Source organism: Schistocerca piceifrons, chromosome 4, assembly GCF_021461385.2.
Source record: "Schistocerca piceifrons isolate TAMUIC-IGC-003096 chromosome 4, iqSchPice1.1, whole genome shotgun sequence".
Classification (NCBI taxonomy): Eukaryota; Metazoa; Arthropoda; class Insecta; order Orthoptera; family Acrididae; genus Schistocerca; species Schistocerca piceifrons.
Window position 1 is genome coordinate 83,491,593 of NC_060141.1, and position 21,148 is coordinate 83,512,740.

General features: G+C 44.3%; 1 protein-coding gene across 1 annotated transcript in view; it reads right to left on the reverse strand.

Annotated features, from left to right (window-relative positions):
* Nucleotides 1–21,148, reverse strand: part of LOC124795616 (clavesin-2) — a 52,144-nt gene that overhangs the window by 29,992 nt on the left and 1,004 nt on the right. The window lies entirely within an intron of this gene.

Genomic DNA, 21,148 nt, shown 5'->3' on the forward strand with positions numbered 1-21,148 from the left:
CAAGCGGTAGTCGAGCTAAACACGGCTTACTGACAGCGGACGGGACACACGCTAGGACAAGGGACAAGTCCAAAGCGACCTATGCAACGACGAGGTGCAATAAAATGGTTCAAATGGCTTCAAGCACTATGGGACTTAACATCTGAGATCATCAGTCCCCTAGAACTTAGAACTACTTGAACCTAACTAACCTGCCCGAGGCAGGCTTCGAACCTGCGACCGTAGCAGCAGCGCGGTTCCGGACTGAAGCGCTTAGAACCGCTCGGCCACAGCGGCCGGCGACGAGATGCAAAGCGGAAACCTTAGCCACAACGATGTCGACTGTTCAAGAGCAAGAGAGAGGCAATCCGAATCGCGACTAGAGAGACGAACCTTCCAAGTGAGGTTGCTATCGAATAGCCCGTTGTACAGCGACGACAGTCACCGACAATATCAGATACGCATCCAGAACTGAATGAACGTTCTTCTTCCTCCTCTAACTTTTCAGTCCCCCCCTCTTATGGAGGAAGGCGAGCTGTTTGAAGGCGTCTTGTATGCCCTTTTCAGCCACTGGGCGTTGTTTTCTATTCGCACGGTATCCTGTGTTCCTGGGAGCGTTTCTCTCCCAATTTGGCATTTATTTGGAGCAGATTATTGGAGACAGTTCTCGTATTCACCTTACAACCTAAGGGAACCCCCGAAAACCGTGGCCAGTTTATACCGCCTGCGAGCACCACTACGGCCGCGTGGCGACGATCCTATGCCTTCTACAACAGTCGGCACACGGACCGTGCTGTCGAAAGTCAGCGTTGTGCGTGCCGAGTTCAACGTGCTGCTAAACGGTCAGATACGATGCGACTTGTGCATACGGTATATGTGCCTCAACGTGGAATACACGACCGCAGCGCGTTCCAGCGGCAGTTCGCTGTATCTGGCTCGCAAATCGGACTGTTTACTACGAACTGAACGGATTTGAAATTCCGATATTAGCTGTATTAAAACGCACATCTGCTCCCTTGTCCATATGGTAGTTACGTTGTTCTGCCTGTAGTATTAATAAATAAAAACTTCAGTATCTATGGACATGGTACAAGCCAAAATAGAAAAGTACGATAGCCAGTCAACAACGACATCGGCGTATAAAAATTCCATTACAAATAGTTCGATAAAAATTCTTGCTTCTTCACTGATCCTATTCAGCAGCAGGATATTTACAACATCATGTAAAATACGACAATTAAAACAAGAAAGTGCAAAATATCTTGTTGCAAGTAGCGCAAGCTGTCTTGAACAAAAATGGTTCAAATGGCTCTGAGCACTATGGGATTTAACTGAGGTCATCAGTCCCCTAGAACTTAGAACTACTTAAACCTAACTAACTAACCTAAGGACATCACACACATCCATGCCCGAGGCAGGATTCGAACCTGCGGCCGTAGCGGTCGCGCGGTTCCAGACTGAAGCGCCTAGAATCGCTCGGTCACAACGGCCGGCCAGCTGTCTTGTAGATGAAGCCAATCGAACAAACTCACTCCTTATTTTCTGTTGCTTAGAGGAGGAGGAGGATATTGGAGTTTAACGTCCCGTCGACAACGAGGTCATTAGAGACGGAGCACAAGCTCGGATTAAGGAAGGATGGGAAAGGAAGTCGGCCGTGCCCTTTGAAAGGAACCATCCCGGCATTTACCTGGAGTGATCTAGGGAAATCACGGAAAACCTAAATCAGGATGGCCGGACGCGGGATTGAACCGTCGTCCTCCCGAATGCGAGTCCAGTGTGCTAACCACTGCGCCACCTCGATCGGTTCTGTTGCTTAGAAACGGCATATATATACCCTGTATCAACCTACACAACATTAGTAATTTTGGTTCCTACTGGCATTAGCTAGGGTGGAGAAAAATTGCGTCACGAAATTTTAACCGTGGATAGCTGAGGCCAGTAGGAACCAAAATTACTAATGTTGTGTAGGTCGACAACGCACCACTTTTAGACTACGGAAACTTGGCGCCACGTGCTCCGATTGGCCGGGGGGGGGGGGGGGGGGAATTGGGAGGGGGTTGCCCTGTTGCCGGATGCTCTGGATAACGCATGACGCGAATGCTTTGTCTGCCGGAGATAGCGTTGTATCCAAGGCGAAGGACTTTAGTATGAGTGAACCAACCATAGCGCTGCCCGTCAACCGACGAATTCTTTCTTTCATTTAGTCTTGATCCATATTCTGTGATCATTAGAATGTTCATTGCACAGGTGCTGTGATTCCTACTCACTCTTCTATATGGAGTGCAATGTCATCAGTGAAACTTACCATTGATTTATTTCATGCAGAATATTAATCCCACTGCTGAACCTTTCTTTTATTTGCATCATTGGTTCTTCGATACACAGATTGAACATTAAGGGAGAAAGACTGCATCCCTATCTTATCCCTTTTTAACACGACCAGCAGCTTCTTGGTCCCAGGTACCCTCTTGGTTTTTACACATACTGCATATTATCTGCCCGCCCCTAGAGCTTATACCTTTCTCCTAAAAATTTCAGTCTTGCACCATGTAAGTTACCAAATTGTATTTCGGGCGAGAAATACCGTTTTTCTTAATACTGCTGTCCAATGTCGCGTTCTCTTGGCCTGACTCTGAGTAAGTTTCTTTTTCCTTTTTTTATTTAGTTTATGGTTGTTCTTCTCCAAGGGATACAGAAAATACTGAAGAAGTAAGGAAGAATAGGCTATTTTAAACAGGAGAACGCTTTTCTTCGCTCAAGGCGCATAAACCGGATTTCAAGGCTTACGGAAATACACAGATTAATGTCGAAGGACCGGCTACATGCCTTAGTCGAAGGATACGTTTCACCTGCAGGTGGCTTCACGGCTGACAAGTCTGGGGCCAACGCGCCGCGCCCAGAACTTAAGGCCATCCTTTCCCCTCCTCTTCCGCGATTGGCTGAGAATCGTGACACGCGACATTTTTGGCCATGTTGGGCTTTCCTGTTATGTGCGTCATGTCTTTTCGGAAGTTTCCACTGAAATAAGCCCACAGTACCGTACTGAAAGCTACACTTTTTGAGGGGAGAAGAGAGGGAAATATTATCCGATTCCTTCTGAAGGGAGAGATGCAGCGAGAATAATTTTTACGATTAAACGCAAAATATCTGAACATTTCAGTTTCGAGGACGAGTGTATTAACTAACACAGAGCTGCAATGTTCCAACTTAAACAAATATGTGGTCAGATTTGGTGCGTAATGATGTTAAATATTTGACATAAACGTCTTTTCGTTAGTCTGCAGATCGCTGAAACATTCCAATAAAGATGACGTGTAACTGAGTCTACACGTCTGATTTGCGTTTCATTTCATTTTGTAGTTAATGTTAGTTTCTTGAAGACTGCTGCATGATATTCGCTTGCTTACGTTCAGTGTACCAATACAACAAACGAAAGTAGAAAAAAAGAAGACAAAAGCATAAAGGACAAGTCAGTATCATCGGAAATGTCAGGTCGATTTTTTAAAAAATCCTCTGTAGTTTACAGCTGTTTCAGTGCAATTTGAAATGCATACGGTGTGTCCATCAAATAATGTTCCTTGTATGTGTGGGTGCTAGCATCACACAAGACTCTTTTGAACGCTTCCAACTTGGGCGACACACCTGTTCAGAGGGCACTGTTCATTGAATGCTCATTATCCCATCGCATTTATATTTTGCACAATACTTCAATTCAGTAAGAATTCCGTGACAAAATATGACAATATTACTCCACAGCTAGTATATAATGTACAGTGATTGCATGTCGGTGCCGGCCGAAGTGGCCGTGCGGTTAAAGGCGCTGCAGTCTGGAACCGCGAGACCGCTACGGTCGCAGGTTCGAATCCTGCCTCGGGCATGGATGTTTGTGATGTCCGTAGGTTAGTTAGGTTTAACTAGTTCTAAGTTCTAGGGGACTAATGACCTCAGCAGTTGAGTCCCATAGTGCTCAGAGCCATTTGAACCGTTTTTTTGCATGTCGGTAGTAAATAAAGTTGTATGGCATGAATGGTTGGGAGCCCGTGAAGGGCAGGTGTACCCGGCTAATTGGAAAGGTTTTCTTTATCCTCTCAGCCGCGGGCACCTTGCTTTCGCGAAGTATGAACTGTGTACGTTAAGTATATCTGTTAAGTGTAGGTGATTGTAGCGAGTGTGTGTGGAGCGTAGTGTCATGTTCGTGTTGTAGACGATGAGAGGATAGAGACGGTGAAACGCTGCTGGCGCACAGCCTAATACTCTCGGAAAGCTCTAAGGCGGCCTCCGAGCTTAACTCCCCATCCGAAGGACGGATCACCGCCAACAGTGTTACATGCCGTCACTTCGAGAGACACTGCGGAGTGGTTTGTTATTTGAACCATGGTGATCAGGAACTTTGCACCAGCACCTCTCCTCCCATTGCTGGCCAAACAGTGAAGTGCAAATTTTATCCACCACCGGGATTCTAACCGGCTCACTTCCGAATCGAACGCTGCCGCACAGACGATCGTTAGCGACCTTTCTTTGTCATTGTATTGTTCTCGGCATTTGGTCTGTCTGGGCGTCACATGACATCCCTTCAAGTTCGTCGTTAAATACACCACTCAGTTTTTTTATTACATACGGCAGCCAGTCCTCTGGCTACGGAGGCTGGTTCGGTAATAAATGAGAGCTTACGAAAGCATTGTAATATGAAATCTTGCAGCAGGAAAGTTTTAATTTAACATCCTGTGCAAACCTTGCTACTAGAAAAGAATAGTTTGTTGTATAAATTTCCTTTACTTTACGTCTATGGTCACAAATTTTTTGTCATATGGCTACCGGTTTCGGTCTATAATGACCATCTTCAGATCTGTTTTATAAAAACATGTCCTAATGTACTGCAGGCACAGTGACATCGTCAAATGTTAAACACATTAGGACATGTTTTAATATAAAACAGATCTGAAAATGGTCATTATAGACCGAAAACGGTAGCCTGATGAAAAAAAATTGTAACCGTGTACGTGAAGTAGAGGTTGAAAATGGTTCAAATGGCTCTCAGCACTACGGGACTTAACATCGGAGGTCATCAGTCCCCTAGAACGTAGAACTACTTAAACCTAGCTAACCTAAAGAGATCACACACATTCATGACCAAGCCAGGATTCTAACCTGCGACCGTAGTGGTAGCGCGGTTCCAGACTGAAGCGCCTAGAACCGCTCGGCCACAGCGGCCGGCCTAAAGTAAAGGAAATTTAATCTTTTTTCGGGTCACTGTTTTATTCTCGACCATGTCGCAGCTTGTGAAAATAGTTTGTTGTAATTTATTTTCAATTTCGCTAATGAAACCTGCTCCGGAATTCTGGTTTTTGTTCTGCAGCTCCGGTTTTTTCCTTGTGAAATCGAAGTGTTTCGACATAGCGTTGCTTACCTTTTTTCTGCTGCTGTTGCTGAAGATTGGAAATTATCATTTAAAAGCTACTTACGACAACACTAGGTATCTAAGGTAGCTACCGCGACAGGAACTGCGATGTCTAAATTGCTGTTGCTGTTAAAAAATTACATAAATCTAATTTCATTTCATCCTCGTCATAAAACTATTACTTTTTTGTTGCTGAGTATTGGAAAAGTTCAGTTTGAAGCTAATGCTCTATCTTAACGGCACACAAGATAGTTGAGCTAGGTTTATTAATAACGAGCTCCTTGCTGGGCTGTAAGACCGAAGGGATATCTACCGGTCGCCGTGTCGTCCTCTCCCTTGCCGCGCCGTGCCGATGCGGATGAGGGGCACGTGACCAGCGCACTGCTCTCCCGGCCGATTTGCAGACTTTCCCGACCGCGGAGCTACTACTCGATCAAGTAGCTCCTCAATGGGCATCACGAGGCCGAGCGTATGCCAAGCCAGTCCTTCCACCAAGGAAAAATCCTTAAAGTACCGGGGATCGAATCCGGGTCTTCGCATGGCAGCCATCTACGCTGACCACACAGCTACGGAGTCGGACTCGCTGCATTAATGGGAACGGCTAAATATATTTTAACCGTCAGTGTATGACCAGCAGCGTAACGAATTCCATAAAGGCTGCTGTGGTCCCGCTGGTCATGGTTTCGCTATATAGAACTTCACTGTGGGGAAGGGAGGGCTGGAGCGAGATGCAACCATGAAGGAAGCAAGCAGAGAAGGAGAGGCGATTTGTAATGTACTTGTCCATCCTGTCAGTACGTTCGCTGCTCCCAAGTTTCCGTTGATAAGATCTGCCAAGCAAGTAAAAAGGAATCAGATAACAAGCCTTCCGTGGCTGCTTAATACACTACTGGCCATTAAAATTGCTACACCAAGAAGAAATGCAGATCATAAACGGGTATTCGTTGGACAAGTATGTTATACTAGAACTGACATGAGATTACATTTTCACGCAATTTGGGTGCATAGATCCTGAGAAATCAGTACCCAGTACAACCACCTCTGGCCGTAATAACGGCCTTGATACGCCTGGGCATTGAGTCAAACAGAGCTTGGATGGCGTGTACAGGTACAGCTGCCCATGCAGCTTCAACACGATACCACAGTTCATCAAGTGTAGTGACTGGCGTATTGTGACGAGCAAGTTGCTCGGCCACCATTGACCAGACTTCTTCAAATGGTGAGAGATCTGGAGAATGTGCTGGCCAGGGCAGCAGTCGAACATTTTCTGTATCCAGAAAGGCCCGTACAGGACCTGCAACATGCGGTCGTGCATTATCCTGCTGAAATGTAGGGTTTCGCAGGGATCGAATGAAGGGTTGAGCCACTGGTCGTAACGCATCTGAAATGTAACGTCCACTGTTCGAAGTGCCGTCAATGCGAACAAGAGGTGACCGAGACGTGTAACCAATGGCATCCCATACCATCACGCCGGGTGATATGCCAGTATGGCGATGACGAATACACTCTTCCAATGTGCGTTCAACGCGATGCCACCAAACACGCATGCGACCACCATGATGCTGTAAACAGAACCTGGATTCATCCGAAAAAATGACGTTTTGCCATTCGTGCACCCAGGTTCGTCGTTGAGTACACCATCGCAGGCGCTCCTGTCTGTGATGCAGCGTCAAGGGTAACGGCTGCCATGGTCTCCGAGCTGATAGTCCATGCTGCTCCAAACGTCGTGGAACTGTTCGTGCAGATGGTTGTTGTCTTGCAAACGTCCCCATCTGTTGACTCAGGGATCGAGACGTGGCTGCACGATCCATTACAGCCATGCGGATAAGATGCCTGTCATCTCGACTGCTAGTGATACGAGGCCATTGGGATCCAGCACGGCGTTCCGTATTACCCTCCAGAATCCACCGACTCCATATTCTGCTAACAGTCATTGGATCTCGACCAACGCGAGCAGCAATGTCGCGATACGAAAAACCACAATCGAGATACGCTTCAATCCGACCTTTATCAAAGTCGGAATCGTGATGTACGCATTTCTCCTCCTTACACGAGGCATCACAACAGCGTTTCACCAGGCAACGCCGGTCTACTGCTGTTTGTGTATGAGAAATCGGTTGGAAACATTCCTCATGTCAGCACGTTGTAGGTGTCGCCACCGTCGCCAACCTTGTGTGAATGGTCTGAAAAGCTAATCATTTGCATAACACAGCATCTTCTTCCTGTCGGTTAAACTGCGCGTGTGTAGCACGTCATCTTCGTGGTGTAGCAATTTTAATGGCCAGTGGTGTAATTGCGCGAGTTATTAGTCGTTGTGTCTATAGACAGCTGTACTCTGTTCATCCATATTGAACCCTCGTGTAAACAAAAACGTGCTCTGTTGTTGACTATCGGCTTCACTGCTCAAGCGTCTGGTGTCGTAAGACCACTAAAATAGGCACTGTTATTATAGCGCGAAAGAAACTCTGATACATACTCAGTTAAAACATGGAAAGTCGTAAGTCCCTGTTCTAACCACTGTGACGTTTAACCCACGCCGTTCCTGTATCAAATTTCACAGAACAGTCTGTTTCACTATGGTTAATCCTGGATATAACTACATGAATAACAAAATTTGCGGAGAAATAATTTTACGAGTGGGGAGAAAGGGAGCGCGGGTTCCTTTTTTGGCAGTCCTGCTAGGCGCGCAGGATCACTTTGGTACGGTTCTGAATGTATGGAATGAGGATCAGAGCTCAACGTCCCATTGAGGACAAGTTCATTAGAACTGATGTAGAAGTTCTATTTAGGGAAACTGGAGAATTTAAATCTGCGTGATAGGCCGGTGATACGAAAACACCACTCCTCCTAAATGCGATTCAAGTGTTTCTGCCGCTACGTCACCTCGCTCGGAGGGAAAATAGTACCTATATTTTTATTTATACTTTTAACACACAGATCTGACTCTCCTAGACAGCTTATCGCGGCTCGTCGTTTTCACAATTGGGAAGGCTATGGATCTGTTACGAAAGCCGTCAAAATCTCTAGTGCTGACGAAGCATACGTATATTTTGTCCTCTTCAATTATATTTCAAAATACATGATTTATTGAGGGGGGCGGGTGTAACTAACACACAGATCGCGAAAACCGCCAACGAACCTAAAGAAACGAAAGAAACTAGCAAATAACACATTTTATAAGGCAAATGTCGTTTGCAAGTAAGGAAATTCGTAGCAGCTGAAAGCAATGAAGCATGTTTCACACCCTTATGTACAAAAGGCAATGTGATAATTGGTTCACTGACTCATCATCACGCAGCCCAAAAAGCTAAAATTTGAAATTTGAAGAAGGTACTGTGGGCATAGTTTAAAAAGGGATTTTTCGAAATTATATCCCTATGGGGGTGAAACAGAGGAGGAAAAGCTATTTTTTTAAAAAAATATGTCGCTATTAAGGCAATTTTGAAGCAAGAACTACAAATATTGGTATTTGGCTTCTCGGTCATAAATAAAAACGTACGTGTTTCAGCATTTTCGGACATTCAACTCCTGAGGGTATGAATAGCGAGTGAAAGTTTTTTTTTTAAAATAAATCATTATTAAATAATAATCAAACATTTGTATATTTACATCTATAAAAAATGGTATTTGAGTTATCGAATAGATATTTAAAAAAAAATTCCAGTGTTTTTGGAAATTCTACCCCCAAAGGGAGTGAAATAGGGGAATAAAGGTTTCATGAAAAATATTTCATTATGAAATGAAAGCAGGATCGCGTTTTGGTCAGAAGTATATTCGGACAATACCATATTTCCATGGGCTTAATTAACGTGAAAAGTTTAGGTGTTGTAATTTACGAAGTAAATCAAAGAAAGTTGTTTAGCACTCACTACGACCAATCAGCTTTGTCAGAATTGCATAGAAGAAGAAACGGGTATTTAATACATTAATTTTTCAGGAGGCCTAATACATGTTCATTATTTTTGTCATAGGCTTCAAATGGTTCAAATGGCTCTGATCACTATGGGACTTAGCGTCTGAGGTCATCAGTCCCCTAGAACTTAGAACTACTTAAACCTAACTAACCTAAGGATATCACACACATCCATGTCCGAGGCAGGTATCGAACCTGCGACCGTAGCGGTCGCGCGGTTCCAGACTGAAGCGCCTAGAACCGCTCGGCCACACTGGCCGGCTTTGTTGTAGGTACTACGCAACTAATCATTACTGATGGCATAATAGATACCACGTTTAATGCGATTCCATTTACAGGAATATCTGTTAGAGATGAGAGAATTCAGTACCGCGTGTAAGACTGGTGTTAATAACTACAGAAACACTTAGCCGATTTGCCTCTTTTTTATGACTCGCTATATGAAACTACACTACTGGCCATTAAAATTGCTACACCACGAAGATGACGTGCTACAGACGCGAAATTTAACCGACAGGAAGAAGATGCTGTGATATGCAAATGATTAGCTTTTCAGAGCATTCACACAAGGTTGGCGTCGGTGGCGACACCTACAACGTGCTGACATGAGGAAAGTTTCCAACCGATTTCTCATACACAAACAGCAGTTGACCGGCGTTGCCTGGTGAAACGTTGTTGTGATGCCTCGTGTAAGGAGGAGAAATGCGTACCATCACGTTTCCGACTTTGATAAAGGTCGGATTGTAGCCTATCGCGATTGTGGTTTATCGTATCGCGACATTGCTGCTCGCGTTGGTCGAGATCCAATGACTGTTAGCAGAATATGGAGTCGGTGGGTTCAGGGGGGTAATACGGAACGCCGTGCTGGATCCCAACAGCCTCGTATCACTAGCAGTCGATATGATAGGCATCTTATCCGCATCGTGCAGCCACGTCTCGATCCATGAGTCAACAGATGGAGACGTTTGCAAGACAACAACCATCTGCACGAACAGTTCGACGACGTTTGGAGCAGCATGGACTATCAGCTCGGAGACCATGGCTGCGGTTACCCTTGACGCTGCATGACAGACGGGAGCGCCTGCGATGGTGAACTCAACGACGAACCTGGATGCACGAATGGCAAAACGTCATTTTTTCGGATGAATCCAAGTTCTGTATACAGCATCATGATAGTCGCATGCGTGTTTGGCGACATCGCGGTGAACGCACATTGGAAGCGTGTATTCGTCATCGCCATACTGGCGTATTACCCGGCGTGATGGTATGGGGTGCAATTGGTTACACGTCTCGGTCACCTGTTGTTCGCATTGACGTCACTTTGAACTGTGGACGTTACATTTCAGATGTGCTACGACCCGTGGCTCTACCCTTCATTCGATCCCTGCGAAACCCTACATTTCAGCAGGATAATGCACTATCGCATGTTACAGGTCCTGTACGAGCCTTTCTGGATACAGCAAATGTTCGACTGCTGCCTCGGCCAGCACATTCTCCAGATCTCTCACCAATTGAAAAGTCTGATCAATGGTGGCCTAGCAACTGGCTAGTCACAATACGCCAGTCACTACTCTTGATGAACTGTGGTATCTTGTTGAAGCTGCATGTGAACTGTACCTGTACAAGCCATCCAAGCACTGTTTGACTCAATGCCCAGGGGTATGAAGACCGAAATTCCGGCCAGAGGTGGTTGTTCTGTTCTCAGGATCTATGCACCCAAATGGCGTGAAAATGTAATCATATGTCAGTTTTAGTATAATATATTTGTCCAATGAATACCCGTTTATCATCTGTATCTCTTCTTGGTGTAGCAATTTTAATGGCCAGTAGCGTATGTTGACTTTGGCGCCATCTCAGTCTATTGTCGGAGTCTACTTGAGTTCTGCGGTCTGGTAGCAGGTGTGAAGATGAAGGCGAAGAATTGTAGAAACAACAATGCCTGCAACAGGTGCTTTCATTCCTATCTAATAGTAATCCAGTACCATTCCTGTGATCTTTTGATTATGCATCTGTCCTGCTTTCAAAAATGGTTCAAATGTCTCTGAGAACTTTGGGACTTAACATCTGTGGTCATCAGTCCCCTAGAACTTAGATCTACTTAAACCTAACTAACCTAAGGACATCACACACATCCGTGTCCGAGGCAGGATTCGAACCTGCGACCGTGGAGTCGTGTTCTGCTTTACTAACCTAAGACCAAAATTAATATTACCCAGGAAGGCAGAGCAGTGCTTGGATCCTTATTGGGAGGGAAGGGGCATAGATCCCCTTTTTTTTCTCCAGTTGAACTTTTTCATGGTTTTCAGAGTACAGAGACGATTATCTCAACAACGTCACGGCTTATTGCGCTCTCCATCACCGTCCGTCCTAGTTCATGCCTTTTCTCTGATGACTTCGATATCGTCGTCGTGTTACACACCTTCTTCGTTCATCACCGGTTGTGCACAGAATTTCAAATTTTCAGTTGAACTAATTATTACTTTTATAAACGTAGGTTTCCGCGGCCATCGTCACATTCAATAAAAATTTTTTCTGGGTTTGTGACCTCATTGTCAATATATATAAAACTACATTCTCCAGGGTGTGTTTTTGCTTACTGTAAGCAAAAAGAAAAAAACACCCTAAAGAAGGTCGCTTGCAACAGGGACCGAAACGTCGGTAGTTTTATGTATATTGACAATGCGGTCACAAACCCAGAAAAATTTTATTGAATAATTGTTACTTTCTTGAATTTCAATTAAACAGACCTGAATCTGAAAGTGAAGAGACGAAAAGAAGTGTGTGATGTATCGAAGAAGGTATTATAAGTTACTAGTAAGTCAAAAAATAACATGGTTTTGTATTCGAAACATTTGAGGATGACTGCATGAACAAGAGTAAATGAACAGAAGAGTACGAATGGCGTAGTAGGCTGAACAGAATTTTCAAAACTAATCTTCTGATGTGTCTGAAATGGAAAGCTTTCAGTGTGTATTACTATTTTAGAAATACGATTGTTTGATTTTCACTTTATGATCACATACAACTAATTACACTAAAAACAGATGCCGGACTACAGATACGACTGTATGGCAGAATCTTAAGGAAATGTAGTTAATGCACGGAAGAAGTGATCTACAAAATATTCACTGTATCGATTCTTCAGTACCGCTCGTCGGTCTGAGATCCTTAGAAGTTTGCATTGCTGGAGATCCAAAAATCGCGCGCTCATTTTGCTGCGGTTTCCTTTAATAACCGCTGGAGCCTCACGGAGATCCCCGTCAAACTTCAAGCGGCAGGCGAAGAAGATAGCTTGCAGAATCTTCGTTCGACTGATACATAGATACCGTGGTCAGATGGGAGCCGTACTGGATATGATTGATAAAGGATATGAGGAATATCCAAAGAAGAACAACGTGTTTCACTATCGGTTACTTTAGTAAACATGAAAGCGTTACCCAGATGTTCATTCAACTCCGGTGGCAGACGTAACAACAAATGTGTTGTGAATTACGGTGTGATTTATTGTTAAAATTCCGGGACCATGTGTTCTTAGAAGAGTGAATCAATATAATTCGTCCTAGGTATATCTCGAGGAAAGACAGTTAATGTAAAATTTGACAGACTCGAGCTCACACGATGGTTTACCAAAATTGGTTCTTTCTGTGCACCATTCGCTGGTGGTACACGAAAGGGGAGATTGACCATGGTATACAAAGTTCCTTCCATCACACACGATTAAGTTGGTTGCAAAGCATAGATGCTGATGCCTACAAAAATGGCTATTTTAAAATTTCGCCCCCGTCTTGGATATGATTCTGGGGACGCCCGTAACATCGGGTGTACCCCAAAGAGAAGTAATTGGACCTCTGTTGTTTTGAATATAAATAAACGATTCAGAACTGACGATCAGCAGCAGACTAAGACACTGCAGTTGTGCACGGCAGAGCGCCGACGTTGAAAGATCGTAAGGAACTGCAGAAAGACTAGGAAAAAAATATCAGCAGCAATGGATAGCAGCTCTCTTTACATGAAGATAAATGTACGATAATTAGTATAACAACATCAGACAACAACTTCAGATTAGAAGATTAGTGAACATGATAAGCAGCAGCATGGACTATCAGCTCGGAGACCATGGCTGCGGTTACCCTTCACACTGCATCAAAGACAGGAGCGCCTGCGATGACGTACTCGACGGCGAAAGTGGGTGCACGAATGGCAAAACGTCATTTTTTCGGATGAATCCAGGTTCTGTTTACAGCATCATGATTTGACACACTCGAGCTCACACTGTGGCTTACCAAAATTGGTTCTTTCCGTGCACCATTCGCTGCTGGTACACGAAAGAGGAGATTGACCATGGTACACAAAGTGTTTGGCGACATCGCGGTCAACGCACATTGAAAGCGTGTATTCGTCATCGCCATACTGGCGTATCACCCGGCGTGATGGTATGGGGTCGGTCACCTCTAGTTCGCATTGACGGCACTTTGAACTGTGGACGTTACATTTCAGATGTGTTACGACCCGTGGCTCTACCCTTCATTCGATCCCTGCGAAACGCTACATTTCAGCAGGATAATGCACGACCGCATGTTGCAGGTCCTGTACGGGCCTTTCTGGATACAGAAAATGTTCAACTGCTGCCCTGGCCAGCACATTCTCCAGATCTCTCACCAATAGAAAACATCTGGTCAATGGTGGCCGAGCAACTTGCTCGTCACAATACGCCAGTCACTACTCGTGATGAACTGTGGTATCATGTTGAAGCTGCATGGGCAGCTGTAACTGTACACGCCATCCGAGCTCTGTTTGACTCATTGCCCAGGCGTATCAAAGCCTTTATTACGGCCAAAGGTGGTTGTTCTAGGGACTGATTTCTCAGGATCTATGCACCCAAATTACGTGAAAATGTAATCACATGTCAGTTCTGGTATAATTTATTTGTCCAATGAATACCCGTTTATCATCTGCATTTCTTCTTGGTGTAGCAATTTTAATGGCCAGTAGTGTACTAAGAAGTGATGCGAAAACGGACAAAATCAGTATTTGGGAAGACGATTCGAAAACTTGGTTTTCTCAAGGGCGTCCTGAAAAAATGCAATGCAATGGAAAAGGAGATAGCATAAAACTCTGGTGCGAGCATTTCTGAATTACTGCTACAGTGCTCACAGCCTTGTCAAGTAGGCATGACAACTGGCGAATTCAGATAACTGCTGCTAGAAACGAAACAGGTGGGTATAGCCCGAACGGTAGTGTAAGAGAATTGTTCGTGGAACTTAAATGAGAATCCTTGGAAGGGAGACGACGTAGTTGTACCGAATACCTGTATTCGAAGAAGACTTTGCAATCTTCATGTTGTCACCACCGTGTGTCTCAAGTAGTGAGCATGCGAGAAAGGTGAGAGATTGGGTGGCGCACGGAGGCATATAGACAGTCATTTTTCCCTCACTCATAACTAGAATGGAATGAGAAATATTTAAAGATGGCAGTGCTAACGTTCTGCTGCCAGCATCGTGTATTTCGCTTAGGAATCACGGGGAAAAAGATAAGAGGGATTAGGACGCCAAGACTCCTTCGAAATTACACTATGCATTGTTGTATGAATTTTCACAGCCAGACGAAGAGTGGGAAATGGTTAAACGGGGTATCAAAAATGGTTCAAATGGCTCTGAGCACTATGGGACTTAACATCTGAGGTCATCAGTCCCCTAGAATTTAGAACTACCTAAAACCTAACTAACCTAAGGACATCACACACATCCTTGCCCGAGGCAGGATTCGAACCTGCGACTGTAGCGGTCGCGCGGCTCCAGACTGAAGCGCCTAGAACCGCTCGGCCACACCGGCCGGCAAACGGGTTTTCAAACTGCCAACGTGATATCTAATTTCCCAAAGAAATATTTAACTTCTTGAAAGTAATCTGGTAATTGAAAAAAATTTAAATTCTAGTTCGAGGGAAAATTGAAATATTTCATTACCAGCTCCTGCTAGCTATGTAAATGACGTGACAAAAAATATGAAACCAAAACATAAATTGAAACGTCTCTGCTTTCTCTTGCTCTGTATACTCATAATAATGATAGAATAACGATCGATACTTACATATATTATATTTCATGCTTTTGGGACAAAACTGGAAAATAAAAAATTTAAAAAAAAACGGTCAAATGTTTTGTGAAATGGTTTGTTTAGAAGTAAGAAATTAAATGTGTTAGACAAATATTTGGCGCACCTTTGCTCGAAATCATGTACAGCGAATGATGCGCCGATTGAGAATTTACAGCTCAATGTTTAACATAGAATCTTGGACTTTAGAGAGTTCTAGAGGATATTTGATGGAATTTCATTGACACGGGGACCGTACGAACTTCCCCTCAGCGATATGATTCGTATTGATAGGGAGTGTAGGACATGAGTAGGACTTCAACATCTACTTGTACGCCTAGGAAGACGCAACTCTCAACCATTTTGACGTGCTTATATACTTGTATGGCCGCTAATACACACCGTGTTCGCAGCCGAGCGAGTAAACTCTTAGTTTCATAAACACGAGGTCTCTGCATCGAATTTGCTACTCGTACAGCTGCAAAATACTAACACGAATTCTTTACAGACGAATGGAAAAACTAGTAGAAGCCAACCTCGGGGAAGATCAGTTTGGATTCCGTAGAAACACTGGAACACGTGAGGCAATACTGACCTTACGACTTATCTTAGAAGAAAGATTAAGGAAAGGCAAACCTACGTTTCTAGCATTTGTAGACTTAGAGAAAGCTTTTGACAATGTTGACTGGAATACTCTCTTTCAAATTCTAAAGGTGGCAGGGGTAAAATACAGGGAGCGAAAGGCTATTTACAATTTGTACAGAAACCAGATGGCAGTTATAAGAGTCGAGGGACATGAAAGGGAAGCAGTGGTTGGGAAGGGAGTAAGACAGGGTTGTAGCCTCTCCCCGATGTTGTTCAATCTGTATATTGAGCAAGCAGTAAAGGAAACAAAAGAAAAATTCGGAGTAGGTATTAAAATTCATGGAGAAGAAATAAAAACTTGGAGGTTCGCCGATGACATTGTAATTCTGTCAGAGACAGCAAAGGACTTGGAAGAGCAGTTGAATGGAATGGACAGTGTCTTGAAAGGAGGATATAAGATGAACATCAACAAAAGCAAAACAAGGATAATGGAATGTAGTCTCATTAAGTCGGATGATGCTGAGGGAATTAGATTAGGAAATGAGGCACTTAAAGTAGTAAAGGAGTTTTGCTATTTGGGGAGCAAAATAACTGATGATGGTCGAAGTAGAGAGGATATAAAATGTAGGCTGGCAATGGCAAGGAAAGCGTTTCTGAAGAAGAGAATTTTGTTAACATCCAGTATTGATTTAAGTGTCAGGAAGTCATTTCTGAAAGTATTCGTATGGAGTGTAGCCATGTATGGAAGTGAAACATGGACGATAAATAGTTTGGACAAGAAGAGAATAGAAGCTTTCGAAATGTGGTGCTACAGAAGAATGCTGAAGATTAGATGGGTAGATCACATAACTAATGAGGAAGTATTGAATAGGATTGGGGAGAAGAGAAGTTTGTGGCACAACTTGACCAGAAGAAGGGATCGGTTGGTAGGACATGTTCTGAGGCATCAAGGGATCACCAATTTAGTATTGTAGGGCAGCGTGGAGGGTAAAAATCGTAGAGGGAGACCAAGAGATGAATACACTAAGCAGATTCAGAAGGATGTGGGTTGCAGTAGGTACTGGGAGATGAAAAGGCTTGCACAGGATAGAGTAGCATGGAGGGCTGCATCAAACCAGTCTCAGGACTGAAGACCACAACAACAACTACTTTTTTGTGTGTTATCTGCACCAGTATTCGGTGCTTTGCTCCGATATGCGTGTACGCCGCGAAATTGTGTGACGATAGAGAACCGTTTATGAATGTAAACCAAGTTTGTTTTGCGTCAGACACACTGAAAGAAACCACGGACATGAAAAAATTCGTCGTTCCTTACATCTGCTGTGTACCATATTTCTACGATCGGTATCATCCTGATTCGATCAAAAATGGCTCAAATGGCTCTGAGCACTATGGGACTTAACAGCTGAGGTCATCGGTACCCTAGAACTTAGAACTACTTGAACCTAGCTAACCTAAGGACATCACACATATCCATGCCCGAGGCAGGATTCGAACCTGCGACCGTAGCGGTAGCGCTGTTCCAGACTGAAGCGCCTGGAATCGCTCGGCCACTCCAGCAGGCCATCCTGATTCGTGCATTGATGCATAGGTTACACTTTATACGTGTCGAAAATGTAGGTACAATAATGTAAATAAAATGACTACGCTGATTTGAATGAAAGTCTCATGTATCCTGTTTTCAGTTCCAATCTCCTCGAGAAAAGAACTTTCTCTACTTTTTTTCTTGCTGAAGCTTGAGAAAACAGTGAATGACTGATTTGATACTAAATCTTTTCACGGTCATAATCTGTTGTTAGCATTACGTGGGAATGAAAATTAAATTAATGGCAGCGAGATTCGATCGCGAGACCTCGCACATACGAAACGAAGCGGTTTTGCACGGTCGGCTGCGGATTCCGTAAAGACTAGCACCCTTACAAAGCTTGCAGCATAAGCACGCCTATAATTTTCAAATTAGAATTTCTCAAACACGGTTTATAGTTGTCCTTCCTGTTTACATTCGTCAAAATCAAAAAAATCGTTCAGATGGCTCTGAGCACTATGGGACTTAACTTCTGAGATCATCAGTCCCCTAGAACTTAGAACTACTTAAACCTAACTAACCTAAGGACGTCACACACTTCCATGACCGAGGCAGGATTCGAACCTGCGACCGTAGCGGTCATGCGGTTCCAGAGTGTAGCGCCTAGAACCGCTCGGCCATCCCGGCCGGCTGTCAAAATCCCAGACGTGCACTACATATCCTCTCAACATGAATCAAATCGGTGAGGGGAAATTCGTACTGTCTCCTTGTCATTGATCTCCTTGCGTCACCAGCGTATGAATACCTCAGTTGCTGGATATTATTTCGAGCATCATTCAAAGGCGCATGAGATGCTTCTCCAATGTTTCTTTTATTTTTTACTTTTATACGAGTTATTTCACAAAACATTTGACTTTCTCTTTCACATTTTTAATTTTATTTTGCTGTCGCTGAGTACGCGAATGGATAGCTAAAATGGTTCAAATGGCTCTGAGCACTATGGGACTTAACTGCTGAGGTCATCAGTCCCCTAGAACTTAGAACTACTTAAACCTAACTAACCTAAGGACGTCACACACATCCATGCCCGAGACAGGATTCGAACCTGCGACCGTAGCGGTCGCGCGATTCCAGACTGTAGCGCCTAGGACCGCTCGGCCACCCTGGCCAGCACGCGAATGGAATAGGAAGGAAAACTGGTAACTGTCGTCCAGTCTTTTAGGAGCGCCCACAATTTTCAAACTCGACTTTCTCAAAAACGGTTGATAGTTGCATCTTACTGTTTACAAATTTCAAAATCCCAGAGGTGCACTATACAACCAGTTCTACATCTACATATATACTCTGCTAAGCACCAAGTGGTGTGTGGCGGAGGGTACAACTCGCAGCAAAGTCGTATCCCCCCCCCCCCCCCCATCTGTTCCACTCGCGGATCGCGCGAGGGAGAAACGACTGTCTGAACGCCTCAGTACGAGCTCTTATTTCCCTTACCTTTGAATGATGATCATTACGCGATTTGAAAGTTGGTGGTAATAATATATGCTCTACATCCTCGGTGAAGATTGGATTTCGGTATTTAGTGAGCAGCCCCTTCTGTTTAGCGCGTCGTCTATCTGCAAGTATGTACCACTTCAAACTTTCTATGAGATCTGTAACGCTCTCGCGATGGCACCTGTTGATACGAATCGAATCGGTGAGCGGAAATTCGTACTGCCACCTTGTCAGTGATCCCCTTGCGTCACCAACGTATAAGTACCATAGCTGCTGTGTTATCATTTCGAGTATCATTCAAAGGCGCATGAGATGTTTCTCTAATGTATTTTATTTTCTACTTTTATACGAACTGTTTCACAAAACATTTGGCATTTTCTTTCACATTTTTTTTCTGTCGCTGAGTATGGAATAAGAATGGAAACTGATAACATTGGTTCGGTGCATCTACATCTACATTTATACTCCGCAAGCCACCCAACGTTGCGTGCCGGAGGGCACTTTACGTGCGACTGTCATTACCTTCCTTTCCCGTTCCAGTCGCGTATGGTTCGAGGGTAGAACGACTGCCGGAAAGTCTCCGTGCGCGCTCGAATCTCTCTAATTTTACATTCGTGATCTCCTCGGGAAGTATAAGTAGGGGGAAGCAATATATTCGATACCTCATCCAGAAACGCACCCTCTCGAAACCTGGGCAGCAAGCTACACCGCGATGCAGAGCGCCTCTCTTGCAGAGTCTGCCACTTGAGTTTGCTAAACATCTCCGTAACGCTATCACGGTTACCAAATAACCCTGTGACGAAACGCACCGCTCTCCTTTGGATCTTCTACATCTACATCTACATCCACACTCAGCAAGCCACCTGACGGTGTGTGGCGGAGGGTACTTTGAGTACCTCTATCGGTTCTCCCTTCTATTCCAGTCTCGTATTGTTCGTGGAAAGAAGGATGGTCGGTATGCTTCTGTGTGGGCTCTAATCTCTCAGATTTTATCCTCATGGTCTCTTCGCGAGATATACGTAAGAGGGAGCAATATACTGCTTGACTCTTCGGTGAAGGTATGTTCTCGAAACTTCAACAAAAGCCCGTACCGAGCTACTGAGCGTCTCTCCTGCAGAGTCTTCTACTGGAGTTTATCTAGCATCTCCGTAACTCTTTGGCGCTTACTAAATGATCCTGTAACGAAGCGCGCTGCTCTCCGTCGGATCTTCTCCATCTCTTCTATCAACCCTATCTGGTACGGATCCCACACTGCTGAGCAGTATTCAAGCAGCGGGCGAACAAGCGTACTGTAACCTACTTCCTTTGTTTTAGGATTGCATTTCCTTAGGATTCTTCCAATGAATCTCAGTCTGGCATCTGCTTTACCGACGATCATCTTTATATGATCATTCCATTTTAAATCACTCCTAATGCGCACTCCCAGATAATTTATGGAATTAACTGCTTCGAGTTGCTGACCTGCTATTTTGTAGCTAAATGGTTCAAGTGGCTCTGAGCACTATGGGACTTAACATCTATGGTCATCAGTCCCCTAGAACTTAGAACTACTTAAACCTAACTAACCTAAGGACATCACACAACACCCAGTCATCACGAGGCAGAGAAAATCCCTGACCCCGCCGGGAATCGAACCCGGGAACCCGGGCGCGGGAAGCGAGAACGCTACCGTACGACCACGAGCTGCGGACTGTAGCTAAGTGATAAGGGATCTATCTTTCCATGTATTCGCAGCACATTACACTTGTGTACACTGAGATTCAATTGCCATTCCCTGCACCATGCGTTAATTCGCTGCAGATCCTCCTGCATTTCAGTACAATTTTCCATTACAACCTCTCGATACACCACTGCATCATCTGCAAAAAGCCTCAGTGAACTTCCGACGTCATCGACAAGGTCATTTATGTATATTGTGAATAGCAACGGTCCTATGACGCTCCCCTGCGGCACACCTGAAATCACTCTTACTTCGGAAGACTTCTCTCCATTGAGAATGACATGCTGCGTTCTGTTATCTAGGAACTCTTCAATCCAATCACACAATTGGTCTGACAGTCCATATGCTCTTACTTTGTTCATTAAACGACTGTGGGGAACTGTATCTCCTCTGTCAACCCGACCTGGTACGGATCCCACACTGATGAGCAGTACTCAAGTATAGGTC